The sequence below is a fragment of the Girardinichthys multiradiatus genome, chromosome 13, assembly GCF_021462225.1.
Source record: "Girardinichthys multiradiatus isolate DD_20200921_A chromosome 13, DD_fGirMul_XY1, whole genome shotgun sequence".
Lineage (NCBI taxonomy): Eukaryota > Metazoa > Chordata > Actinopteri > Cyprinodontiformes > Goodeidae > Girardinichthys > Girardinichthys multiradiatus.
Window position 1 is genome coordinate 35,090,431 of NC_061806.1, and position 12,000 is coordinate 35,102,430.

General features: G+C 38.9%; 1 long non-coding RNA gene across 1 annotated transcript; it reads left to right on the plus strand.

Moving 5' to 3' along the window:
• The first annotated feature begins 934 nt into the window (after nucleotides 1-934).
• On the plus strand, nucleotides 935-1,600 carry LOC124879610. Its single transcript, XR_007041062.1, has 2 exons — nucleotides 935-1,374; nucleotides 1,447-1,600. It is a non-coding gene; the product is annotated as an uncharacterized LOC124879610 (long non-coding RNA).
• The last annotated feature ends 10,400 nt before the right edge of the window (nucleotides 1,601-12,000 follow it).

The window sequence follows — 12,000 nt, forward strand, 5'->3', positions numbered from 1 at the left end:
CCCGATAGAAGGTCACATGTAGTTTTAAATCTGGCACTGCAATGCAATGAATCTGCATTCCCTCAGTGATTATCAGTAGACTATGTGTCACCATTGTGGTGTCTATCTGTTAGATTGTGTAGTAGCGGGTGTCCATACTTAATCTAAGTGAGCTGTGGCTTTCTAATCAACCCAGTTATACCAGCTACTCCACTATCAAACCCAGCCACATAGTGGCTTAATCAAATGGATCCTTGTCAAAAATATTTCATCCTTATCAAAAACAATGTACCTGTTTAGCACAATGAGAAACCTTTTCAATCCAGATACTCCTTTTCCTCTTTGGCCAGGAGGAAATTGCATCCTTGATTTAAAAAAACAATTTCAAATGTAGACTCATCAGACCACAGCGCACCTTTCCTCTTTGCATCAGTCCATCTCAGATGAGTTCAGGCCCAGAGAAGCTGGCGACGTTTCTGGTTGTTGATATACGGCTTTCTCTTTGAATGGTAGAGTTTTAACTTGCAATTGAAGATGTAGCGATAAACTGAGTCAAATGACAACGGTTTTCTGAAGTGTTCCTGAGCCTATGTGGTAATATCCATTACAGAATGATGTCAGAGTGTCTCCTGAGGGATCGAAGGTCACAAACATTCATTCATCAAAAACAATGTACCGGTTTAGCACAATGAGAAACCTTTTCACTTTAAAGCAGCCTCCATTTATTACTTAACACATCTCCTAAAAATCAACCTATGTAGAGGTGAACACATAACAAAAAATTGTTATGATTCTAGCCCGTCTGCCTGCTCTGCTCTCACTCATGCAATCAACTCATCTGCTTCACCTGTCTGCTGCTGCGCAATCACTGTCATGCCACACGCCTGTGGAGCTGCAGTTATATACAGCCATCTGACAGGCAGACGGTGCCAGATTTTCGAAAACATTTGTGAGTAGTTATCCAGTGTTCCTTCCTGACTGATCTTGTTCTCTGACCTTGCCTCGCCTCGCCTCATGGATTTTGCCTGCCTGCTCCTTGTCTGACGGATTGAATTTCTGGATTTTGACTCTGTTTTCTGCCTCTGGTTTTATGCCTCTGCCTGCCCCTTGTCTGATGCCTCTAGCCCTGGAATTCGACCCTGTTTCTGTCCTTGGACTCACGCCTCAGCCTAACCACTGGTTTATTCACCCTGAGCCCCCATGGCTCTCAAGTCCACCTGGAATTATTGTCAAGAGGACAATCGCAGCTCTCTGTGTTCCTGCCATAGCTTCAGCTGATTCCCCTGAGGATTTGGATCAGTCAGCAATCCGACTTCAGTCTTTTGGACGCTTCCTCATTAATTGTCTGGATCATTTCCTCCTCTGGATTCTGTGCCTCATCCCCAGACTGAGAAGGTTAGTGGCTTTATCTAACTCTTTGCAAATCCTGAGTTTTATTCAGCCACTAACTAGTCTCTCTGTTCTCAGTAGTTCCTGGAAGCTGACTGCTGTTCTCCTGCTCTCTGATCCTGAGTTGCTGAATAAACCTTTTTACTTATCACTTTGTGTTTGGCTGAATTTGGGTTCTCTATCTCTGGTCGTGATTAAAAAAATGACTTGCGAAGTCCTATTAATACTTTCATTCATGACATGTGCTTGACTAATTTCATTTAATCAATCTGTCAATAACTCATCTGATTATCTGTACAGCACTCTACCAATAAATCTTTTGATTCCTTAAATATCAACATTATTCATTAAGTCACAGAAATCACTGTAAAGGATATTGGGTCAGACGACGGCCCCCCCTTTTGACTTATGGGTTATCCTCTGTCAATCCTGTGAGCCTGATCACGGCCCCCTCTTTCTTACATCCTTGATTTGAGGGGCCCGACCTAGGTTTTTGCATCTGACAGGCGGTTGTCACTCTCAGTCCCCCTGAGTCCATGGTTGTAGTTATTCCCTAAGTATGAGAGCCTGAAGGGTGTCATCCTCTTGTATCAGTTTATCTTTGACTATGTGTTGCATCTTATGTGATATCAACAGTTATGTTGTGTAAGCTATAGCAGTGTGGCAGATGAGTGACAAGGACAGATATATATTTAATTAAGGCAGCAAAGAGATGATTAGAAAAAGGCCACAGAATCATACATCCATAACAATTCCCCTGTTGAGGTGGGAAAAACCCACCTCACATCAATCATTGTGTCTAGTGCATATGGACCTAACCTAGAATATGGGAGGCAGTTCCTTCCGTCCGTCACGTAACTCCGTCCCCCCCCCAAACGGAGTGCCATCTCTCTGGTAACTGCCTGCAGCCCTCATTGTGTGCTCCCCTCTGTTTCCCATAGAACAGACCTATGCTGACGTGTCTGAAATTTAAATGATTTAAAAACCTCGCAAATAGATAATGCCCTGTTAAAAAATTTAAAACAATAATAAAAATCTAGAAGCACAGTGGAAATGAGCAGCACAATGTGTATCAGTATATTGTAGACCCTGAATTGTAAACCCTGTTCAATTATCTGTTACAGTCGTCTGGTCCGGTTCCTCTCCAGGCCGCAGGAAAGGGTTGGTCATTCTCCTGGTGTGGCATCCTTGGCTCACCATTCCTGGCTGGCCTTGGGCAAGGCCTGGTGTTGCATCCTCGGTTTATGGCTATGATTTAATTTTGCTCCCATTTTCAGGCTGGCTCTGAACAATGGGTTTCGTCCTCCTGCTCATAGCACAGTATCATAATTTCTCCAACACTTTGGTTTGGTTCCATGAGATCCACATCATCACTTGTGCTTAAATATTCAGTGGACAACATCAGTGTGTGCTCTGGCACCACATCCATTTGATATTCTGGATATCTAAACCCTCTGGTATCACTGGAACCAATCGCATGATCAATACATCTGAGGATGAGAGCTCGAATACACGTTGCACAACAGCATGCATAAACTGCGATCACGCCAACAGTCAATGAAATGAATATACTCCCTGGAAGGTTTCCCCATTTTCTAAACCACGTCTCAAACATGTTTGTGAATTGTTCATCGATTTCTGAGTGCGATTTAAATTCAATGGACAGTGATTGCAATCCTTTTAGGGCCTTCATCAGAGATCTATCAGGTACTGTAATTGTAGGGAATAAAAGAACAACAAGCCTTTCCAAAAACACCACACAACCTTCTTCTTTTGCCAGGATCATATCCAAAGCTATTCTATTTTGACAAAAAATAATTTCAACATCCTGTTTCCACAGACTTCAGCTGTCTCTCCTGTTTTGCCTTGGTGTCATTTAAAAAATTAGAATTGGTTCTAACAGGAAGCAGTTTGTATTCTAGCAGACATACAGTACAGACCAAATGTTTGGACACACCTTCTCATTCAAAGAGTTTTCTTTATTTTCATGGCTATGAATATTGTAACTTCACACTCAAGGCATCAAAACTATGAATTAACACATGTAGAATTACAGGTCCTTCTCAAAATATTAGCATATTGTGATAAAGTTTATTATTTTCCATAATGTCATGATGAAAATGTAACATTCATATATTTTAGATTCATGGCACACTAACTGAAATATTTCAGGTCTTTTATTGTCTTAATACGGATGATTTTGGCATACAGCTCATGAAAACCCAAAATTCCTATCTCACAAAATTAGCATATCATTAAAAGGGTCTCTAAACGAGCTATGAACCTAATCATCTGAATCAACGAGTTAACTCTAAACACCTGCAAAAGATTCCTGAGGCCTTTAAAACTCCCAGCCTGGTTCATCACTCAAAACCCCAATCATGGGTAAGACTGCCGACCTGACTGCTGTCCAGAAGGCCACTATTGACACCCTCAAGCAAGAGGGTAAGACACAGAAAGAAATTTCTGAACGAATAGGCTGTTCCCAGAGTGCTGTATCAAGGCACCTCAGTGGGAAGTCTGTGGGAAGGAAAAAGTGTGGCAGAAAACGCTGCACAACGAGAAGAGGTGACCGGACCCTGAGGAAGATTGTGGAGAAGGGCCGATTCCAGACCTTGGGGGACCTGCGGAAGCAGTGGACTGAGTCTGGAGTAGAAACATCCAGAGCCACCGTGCACAGGCGTGTGCAGGAACAAATAATCAACATTAGAGTCTTGTTGTGTATCAGCTTATGACGGAATAAGAGAAGATAAAAAGTAAATAGTTTAGTTATAAACAGAATCATTTCATTCAGAAAAAGGAAAGTATAGCTTACCTTTGTAGCACCTGGTGGTCTGACACAAAAACTATGGATACTTGGCCTCTATTCACCCTTTTTGCAGCATCAAGTAGGGAAAGTTGAAAATTAATGTGTACTTCTGCCAACCACAATGAACCTATTTATGCATAAATAATAACTGTGCCATCTAAACATTATTAGTTTTCAGTCCAACTTTCCTGTCATTTTTTTATCCTTCATTCTATTCTTACCTCTGTTATTTGATTTTGCATCACTGCAATCCCCCTCCTTATGCACAGCGTCCTGAGTGCCTTGTTGCTGAAAAGCGCTATATTAATAAATTTGACTTGACATAAATCGGTATGTACAATCTGCCAGGAATGTTATTGTTTGTAATTAAATCACCTCATCATTTAATGCAACTACCACCTTTGGTGAAAACCAAATTTTAAATATATGACATTAATTTTAATCTTGTCAGAAGGCAATGGTAGATTTATTCTGTTCAAATTATATAAAGTTAACAGCCTTTTTCCTCCTGCTGAAAGTCTTAAATGAGTGAAAGATTTTCCAAGTTTAATCACTGCAATTATTTGTTGTAAAGTTTTTGAAAAATTATCTTTTGGAGTCGGATAAAATCTCAATCTAACTGGTCGAGCTAAAATCCTAAATTTAATATTGTTTGAAAGCCTGTTGCCTTAAACTTGTCACATTATCTTTCTGAGAATGTTTTTTCCTACCAGCTCGTAAAAGAGTTTTCCACAACTGGTGCTGCCAGTCCTAGAACACGCAGGTCCGAGCTACCGCACCCTGTTGGCGGTCAGACGCCTCGGAGTTCCTCCGGTACTTGGTCCCCAGAAGCGATCACACACTTTATCTAATACTGATTCTTAAACAAACAACTCTCATACAGTTTCTAACTTTTAGCTCTTTTAATCTAAATTAAGGCAGAGGAATGATAACAGAGATCAGCACTGAGGCTCCCGTCTCGGACCATCGCCTCTGTTAGAGGATGGCGAAGAGCCCCGAACGAAGGTCACATGTAGGTTTTATATCTGACACTCCAATGCAATGGATGTGCTCTCCCTCAGTGATTATCAGTAGACTATGTGTCACCATTGTGGTGTCTATCTGTTAGATTGTGTAGTAGCGGGTGTTCATCCTTAATCTAAGTGAGCTGTAGCTTTCTAATCAAACCAGTTATACCGGCTGCTCCACTATCAAACCCAGCCACATAGTGGCTTAATCAAATGGATCCTTGTCAAAAATATTTCATCCTTATCAAAAACAATGTACCTGTTTAGCACAATGAGAAACCTTTTCAATCCAGATACTCCTTTTCCTCTTTGGCCAGGAGGAAATTGCATCCTTGATTTAAAAAAACAATTTCAAATGTAGACTCATCAGACCACAGCGCACCTTTCCTCTTTGCATCAGTCCATCTCAGATGAGTTCAGGCCCAGAGAAGCTGGCGACGTTTCTGGTTGTTGATATACGGCTTTCTCTTTGAATGGTAGAGTTTTAACTTGCAATTGAAGATGTAGCGATAAACTGAGTCAAATGACAACGGTTTTCTGAAGTGTTCCTGAGCCTATGTGGTAATATCCATTACAGAATGATGTCAGAGTGTCTCCTGAAGGATCGAAGGTCACAAACATTCATTGTTGGTTTTCGGCCATGCTGCTTACGTGCTAAGGTTTCTCCAGATTCTCTGAATCGTTTGATGATATTATCGACAGTTGATAATGAAATCCTTAAATTGCTTGCAATTGTACATGGAGAAACGTCTTTACCTTGTTGGACTATTTGCTCATGCAGTCCTTGCTTGTTAACAACTGAGCCATTAAGGGATGCCTCTTGAATACCCAATGATGACACTGACCTGTTTCCCATTAATCTGTTCACCTGTGCAATGTTCCAAACAGGTGTTTTTAGCCTTCCTCAACCTTCCAAGTCTTTTGTTGCCCCAGTCCCAGCTTTTTTGGAATGTGTTGCAAGCATCAAATTCAAAATGAATAAATATTTGCAATACAACAATTAAATTTATCAGTTTAAAAATAAAATATCTTGTCTTTGTAGTGAATTCAAATGTACATGCATTACTGTGCAAAGGTTTTAGGCAGTTGTGAAGAAATGCTGTAAACAAAGAATGCTTTCAGAAATATAAACGATGATTGTTTATTTTTATCAATTTACAAAATGCTCAGTGAGCAAACCCAAACATACAGCCAAAGTCATTAAGAACTATCTTCAGCGTAAAGAAGAACAAGTGTCATAGTTTGGGGTTTTTGTGGTGGACCAAATGCAGAGGCAGGCGTGGAGACGGCATGGCGAGCAGAACAATGATTTATTAAGAAAACTCCGGTTAAACAGAAGGCAGGCAGGCAGGGTGTAACAGAGAGTATACAGGAGCCCAGGTCAGACAGATTACAAGAAACAATAGACGAGGTTGACTAAGGGAAGTTGACGCAACAAACCAGCGAGGAACAAGGAAAACATAACAACTAATATACAGAGGGAAATCAATGAGGAACAAAAGACAGGTAATCAACAGAACTAGGGACAGGTGTGACATGGGAAGCAGGGAGGCTGAAGGACAGGTGAAACTAATTCAAAACTAAACCATGGGAGAAGGGACTAATTAACAAACTCAGAGAAACAGATCTTAAGAAAACTAAAACAACCTAAGATACAAGAACCTGGCAAATAAGAATTAACAAAAGAAACCATAAAGGAAACCCTAACTGCAAAAGTAAACAAACCCAAACAAACACCAGTTAGTGAAACTAACTGGGAAGGGAGCAGAGAAAGCGAAGACCTAGAAGAAATGTAAACAATAAGTGGAACAAAGTATAGTGGCATACAATAACTACAAGCTAACCTATAGAAGAAACAGAAACAATTAAAAACTAACACGGGGGACAAAACTAGGGATATGGCTGGGAAGAACTACAAACATAAAAGAAGACGAACACTGAGTAAATAACTGAAGGGGAAACCAATGGCAAGAGGAGTAACAAGGAAAAGAAACTAATAAACTAGAAGAGTGCAGCAATAACAAATAACCTAACCATAAACAAACACAGAGACACTAAACGGGAACTAAACTAGAGAACCCAAGGAAGCAAGAGAACTGTAATAATAATCAGGAGAAAACCATTCTAAGTAACAAATAAATAAGAAAGCAACCACCAAGGGAACTATGGGCGAGGGGAGAAAGAACTACAAACACTAGGAGGCAGGACAGAGAACAAAACTATAAGGAAACAGAAGGAAATAAACAAACATGACTACAAAACCCAAAGAAATAGAAACATCTAGCTGAAAAGTAAGCAAAAACAAAACCACAACAAAGTCCAAAATGGCAGATACTAACAACAGGGCTTACTGGAAGTGATGGTATGGCCCCCACAAAGCCCTGATCTCAACATCATCGAGTGTGTCTGGGATTACATGAAGAGACAGAAGTATGTGAGAAAACCTACATCCACAGAAGATCTGTGGTCAGTTCTCCAAGATGTTTGAATCCACCTAGCCGAGTTCCTTCAAAAACTGTGGGCAAGTGTATCTAGAAGAATTGATGCTGTTTTGAAGGCAAAGGGTGGTCACACCAAATGTTGATTTGATTTAGATTTCTTGTTTGATCATTCACTGCATTTGTTGATTGATAAGAAATACACGATTAACACTTTAATTTTTGAAAGCATTATTTGTTTACAGAATTTTTTCACATGTGCCTAAAACTTTTGCACAATTCTGTAGGTTTAACAGGATTGTCAAATCATTGCATTCTTTTTTTATTTATGTTTTACCAATGTCCTAACTTCATTGGAATAGGGTTTGTAGTTTCATCATGCATAGTCATAAAAAATAAAGATGAAAACTTTGTCTTTATAAAACAGGCTAAATGAGCCATTTTCTGACATGTCTAAATAATATGTGGCAGGGGCGCAGCCCGGAATTTTGAACCCCATGACAAAAAATCAAACTGGACCCCCTCACGCAGCTGTTTTCACCACATCTCTAGGATCTAATTGACCCATCAAAAGCTTTAGATAACTAACTTTAAAAGCTTGCAACTGTCTTACTTCCTGTAGTTCAATACTAGTAGAAGCACATTTTTTTTACTGCTAGTTGTTGGGACCCACAGCCATGGATTTCAACATTAAACTCCGGTACGAACTCTTCTGGAACTTTTCAAAATAAAGTGCATTAACCTTCTTCCGGCACAGCCAGGAAACGGGATAACTGCGGACGTCCGGTGACGCCACTACCCAAATAAAATCCCAGCTGTTGCTACATTCGCTCTCTTCTACACCAGTGTTCATCGGGATAGGAGGGGGACAAAGCGCGTTAATGTCTCTTTGCTGGCAAAAAGACATAAAACTCTTCAAACTGGATCCAAGAGTGTCATAAGATCACGCGATCAAATGCACAAGTTAAGTATGAATGAAGCACTGTTTGTGTACCCAGTGATTTCATTCATAAAGAGGGGAAATTAAGGTATAAGCATTACTGACTTTCTCTCCGAGCCCTGCAGAAGCAAACGGTGTTCGAGAGAAGCCCCTGCAAAGACGCGCTTTCCCAGTCTGGAAGGAAGACAGCAGAGACCGCACCACTGTGGTTACGGTAACGTGCAGTGTGGTTGGCGGACGCAACGAGCCGTTTTTCATCCACAGCCGGAGGTTAGTGGGAAGCTAACCCTTGTTCATTGTGGATACCTTCTTCAAACTTCCATCGTCGCTTGGACAACATTCCTCACCACAGTTCATGAGGTTAAGTGTTTGGGCAGAACAGAAAAATAATAGAAACATTTAGATTGAAATGATCTAAACGTTTTTCATCTTATTAAGTTTGGTTTTGTTTGTGTGAAACTTGGCTATAGTGCTAGCAGGCTATCTGCAGCACACGTGCCCTGTTTGTGTTCTGTATTTGTGTGTTTTTAAGTTAAGTCAAACTTTACTTGAAGGGTGATTTTAAACACAGAAGATTGCTCATAACGCGCTGTCCGCACTCATGCATTTTAACCCTTTTATTAACTGTATTTTTAAAGGTGTGTGTTTGATTCTGGTGCTAAATAATATTTACCCAGATAGGTTTAGTCTTAAATCCAGTAAATAATAGTCCCTAAACATCATTTACTAGATTTGACAACTACGTAAACACCATTAAGCAACATTTCTCCAGAAAGATTTGGCTCATTTCCAAAATACTCCCTTAATAATATTTCTTCAAATATTATTTCAATACGTGAAGGCAGCTAATGAGACACTGTTGAGAATTAGTCATCCAGAAGGTTGGTTTTATTCAGCAGATCATTATTTAAAACATTATTTTATTAAAATAATATTTTATCTGATCTTGCATTGTGAATGGTTGTCTAAACGTTTGCTGATTATTGCTTAAGTTAGTTCCAAGACTAACTTAACTTAACTTCCAGATTCTTCAAGATAATCCTTGGTTCTCAAACATAAACATTGCATGGTAATGTTGCATCACTCTTTTTGGTCACGATTTTCAACCATCTTTAATCAACTTGTTTATATTGTACATAGCCCATTAGTCTTCCCTATTCTTTAATACTGCTTGGTAGTTTAGTTGGATTGTTTTAGCATAGTAAAGAGTTTGTTGATTGAAATATGTTTGATTTTGAGTTGACTTATTTTTGTTAATAAATTCTTGTATTTTAAGAAATCGTGTGAATTTATTCCATATATGTGCAGAGTTTATGCTGTTCAATAATGTCAGAGCTCGTCTCACATCTTTCTATTTTGTCTTAATGCCATCGCCTTACTGGGCTGGTATTCACAGGACAACCCTTGACAGACCGAAATATTATTTGATAAAATATTAATATTAAATAATATTCTCAGATTAATAATTCCAACATAGTGAATTGTACATGCATACAGTATGCAATTCTCTATTGTATGCCAAATTAAAACAGACATAGAAAATGTACTAAAGGCCAAATTTCAGTCTTTACACTGTTCTTATTGTAAAAATTCAAAATGAAAAATTCTTTAGCCATTTTTGAAAGATTAAAAAAACAAATTGACCTTAGTATACATTTAAACTGAATAACTTTTATACAATTATAACGTATGTGTAACTTAATAAATTGAAATAAATTAACGTCATCATCTCAAAATGGTGAAAACAGCAGATTTTTGATCAAGATAAGAACAAAGAACTCCTGGATACTCAAATCTTTCTCCTAAATAAGCCATTTCACAACCCTTGCTCAGCCTGACTCATCAAGAGCAGCACCAAGCCTTTTTGCTAGCAAATTCATTGATCAAGTCTTTAAAGTCTAGCTTTCTCTTTCTCTTTTTTCTCCTTCCTTTTTTGAAAAGCTGATTTTATTATTTTTCTAGGTCACATGGTCATCTCTGTTCTTAACTTCAGACTGTAGCTCTAAACACCGTCACCGTTAAGTGCGCTAAAGCAGGAAAACACCACTTCAGGCAGATACAGGGTGGTGTTCAGTCAATATGGATGTTTATTAATGTTTATTAATTTTTAGCTATTTTTGAGGCCCCTGTCATTTAGGGGCCCCTGGAATTGTCCTAACTCTTCCCCCTATATGGCGCACTTCTGTGTGCTGAAAAAGTATCTGTCCTCTTACAGATTTCTTCTTTTTTATGTCACCCTTAAATGTGTCATATAATCAAACTAATTTTAAATATCAGACAAAGATAACCTGAGTAAATAAGAATGCAGTTTTCAGTTGATAATTTCACTTATTAAAAAGCTATTCCAAAACTAACATGGCCAGTGTGGAAAAAGTAAACTAACATCTAGTAACTGGTTGTGCGATAACAGGCAATGAGCCCTGTACTTCACTATGGATGAGTTTTAACCTACTCTGCTTGCAGAATTGTTTCTGTTTAGCCTGATTGGAGCTTATTTTGAACATGAACAGAGGTCAGACCACAGCAGCTGAGTTTTATTTGACCAGGACTTTGACTATATCACTCCAAAACGTTCATTTTTGAGCCATTCCGTTGTTGACTTCCTGGTGTGGTTATGGGATTGTCCTGCTGCATAACCTAAGTGTGCATGAGCTTGATGTCATAAACTGATTGATGGAACCCTTAAGGGTTGTTTGTTTGAGAGCAGAATTAATGGTTCCATTAAATAAGACGACGAGTCCTGAAGCAACAAAGCAGCCCAAGACATCACACTGCCACCACCCTGTTTGATTTTCAGTATGATAGTAAGCATCTACCTTTTTACATGCTTTGTTAGTTTTATGCAAGATATAATGGGAAGCACACATTCCAAAAACATCCACTTTTGTCTCGGAGGTTATAAAAATATTTTTATAAAGGTCTTAGGGATCATCAAGATCATTTTTGGCCAATACGAGACAGGCCTTGTTTGGTCAGCCATGACATTTCTGAAAACCTCATTTTCTCTTATATAAATATTTATTTTACAATTTTAAATATTTAAGTGTGGCAAAAAGCAAAGACAGATGACCTATGTAAGAGGGAAAAGTCTTACAACTTCATCCAGTGATCAACTTATTTATGCGACAATGACAAATGCTCAGCGAGCAGCATTATTTTTTCCTTACATTGTCTTCCTAGTTTGTTTAAAATATGGTATGCAGTTGATGAGAATATGTTTTTTTCAGTCATTAGAGGCTTAACTTGACTTAGATTTGGTAAAAAAAAAAAATAATTTTAAACATTTCTTGTGTTGACTGACTTTGAATCAGTTACTATTCTGTTGATCAGGGGTGTCAAACTCCAGTCCTCGTCTTTTGGCTTTTAGACTTGGACCTGGTCCAACATACCTAAATCACATGGCTAATTTGTCACCTCACCATGTAACCAAGTTCTTCA